Raw genomic sequence first — 2,365 nt, forward strand, 5'->3', positions numbered from 1 at the left:
ACCTCTATGTATATTAGTGGAAGTAATGTTTAAAAAGATAGTATCATCCTGAGCAACGCTATTCGCATATTTCGAACTACCAACTTGTGCATGGGTTAGCAATTGTTTAAATATTGTCATGAATTTTGTACAAGTTGGATTATTATTGCGACCGCAATGACTTCGTACTGCAGAAAAAAATAATTCTAAGTGGTCCTGCGACAATTTATATGTTAAAAAATACGACATATTACTATTTGATTGTATCCAATTCTTAAATATTTCTACAACACTATTTAAAGTAACAATTAATCCAAAAAATCCAGTTTTGCGTTTTGAACGTAAAATTGAAATTCCTTGATATTTCAAAGAAGATATATAATCTATGAAACAATTAATTCTTTGTGTTATTTCTAGTAAATTTTCCGTAGTAATAAGTCGTCTGGATGGAGTAGTACAAAACTTATTTCGAGAATTTAACGGATCAAAAATATCATTAAAGATTATGCAGAACTCTTCTGTTGTTTCACTATTTGCGATTTCTGGGAGTTTAATAAATTTTCGCAGGTACTGTATTTCAATTGATACACTATTACTTAAAACTTGGACAGCGAGACAAACTTTCATTTTTTCGTTCTGCCAATTTAAGTGTCGAAGTCTAACTTTGGTATTTATATGTAGCCCATATTTTTCTTGTACGTATATTAACTTTTCCACAAAGTCATATCGTATCTCTTCATTGTTCTTATTTTGAAGAACTTTATATTTAGCAAAACAGTTTCTACCCTGATAGCACAGAAGATTTCAGTTATGTTGCAGGGACGTTTCAATGTCTCAATTGTGTATCATCACATTTGTGATGTCTCTGAAATCATTTTTTTTGAAATATTGCAAATTGCAATATTTCTGCAATCATTTTGATTGAAACCTTACATTTGAAATGTTCTTGCAATATAATATTTTGCAACATTACAAATGCAAGTTTTCTGAGAGGTTTCTGAGACTTCTTCATTTAATAAATGAGCATCGTATATGGCTGCGATTGGAAAACACTAGAAATGCTTTGAAGCATTTGACCTAACCTAATCTAACCGTATATTGCCGCGAAATGATTGCCGCAGACACCGGGACGCCGAGAGCCGGGACAGTGCAGTGTGCAGTATATTAGTGCAGTATATCTTTGTCTTCAATAAACGCATTTTTGTTTGCTGAAGATATTTTTGTCTCACGTAAAAGGTATGTACAATGCTTATAATTAATATATAAAAATACGAAAACGATAAGTCACATGAAATATCGATAGCTTAATAGATACGAAGAAAATACATATTTTGTGTTCAAAAGAGGTTAAGTTTCTGAAATTTTTAAGTAAAACCATATACATGACTTGAAAACGACTCGAGTAATAAAATTGTTTAATGAAATTGTTTAATAAAAAGTTTAAAATTATGGGTCAAAAGTAAAGTAATAATGATAAATATCTGAGATTTTTGATTTATTCAAATAAAGACTCCGACCGGAGTCAAACAAAAATTGTCTTTGCTATTCACTAACAATATGTCTTTCTAGAATGTGATGTGATTTGAATGTGTGATATATATTTCTATTGGATATTTTTAAGTTCTATTCGATAGACTTAATTCTTAAACCAAAAATTATATGTCTTTATTTATTACATTTATAACGATCAAAGTTATTAAAGTAGTAAAATATTTGGATCGACAAGAACAATCGTCTAATTTTTTTAGAAAATGTGGCTGTTACGAATATAATTAAAGACTTGATATTTGATTCCAGAACATTTTAGAAAAAGTTAGTGAATAGCGAAGGTAATTTTTGTTCAATTCTAATCTTTATTAGAACAAATTAAATTCTTTATACCTTCCAAATACTATGTATGCGTAGCATTCGATTATTAATTATTATTATATAAGATACATGAACAGATATTTAAATATAAAAATATATACATTTGGCATTTAAAACTGAACTATACCTATTGTTTCAATTTCAGGTCTATTTTGGCACTATAGTGGAATATATAGAAAACGTCTGGTGATTTTGATTAGTTGATTGTGGTGCACGTCAAAGAAATTTATCGTTTAAAAGTAAGTTTCAACAAAAGTATATATAAATATACAATAATTTATAATATAATAAATATATTTGTGTTATTTATGTTGCATAAGTAAAAAATATTTGATCATAATATTAAAATTTTATCTTAATCGGTCTATCTATTCTTGGCATGAAGAGGTTTTGCTTAACTTATCCAAAATTAGAAAATGATAATAACTTTGATTATAATACCTATATTAAGGACTATTTTTTATTTAGAACTATATGTTATTGAATATGAATATAACTATCCAATATTAAAATCCTT

The 2,365-nt window shown here is 27.7% G+C and overlaps 1 long non-coding RNA gene across 1 annotated transcript in view; it reads left to right on the forward strand.

Annotated features, from left to right (window-relative positions):
• Positions 1–926: 926 nt before the first annotated feature.
• LOC115233752 overlaps positions 927–2,365 on the forward strand; it is a 3,880-nt gene continuing 2,441 nt past the window's right edge. The window contains exons 1-2 of the long non-coding RNA XR_003883836.1: positions 927–1,325; positions 1,994–2,087. This is a non-coding gene — a long non-coding RNA (uncharacterized LOC115233752). The remainder of the gene's footprint in view (positions 1,326–1,993; positions 2,088–2,365) is intronic.

This window comes from Formica exsecta, unplaced genomic scaffold (genome assembly GCF_003651465.1).
Source record: "Formica exsecta isolate Colony F162 unplaced genomic scaffold, ASM365146v1 scaffold1881, whole genome shotgun sequence".
Classification (NCBI taxonomy): Eukaryota; Metazoa; Arthropoda; class Insecta; order Hymenoptera; family Formicidae; genus Formica; species Formica exsecta.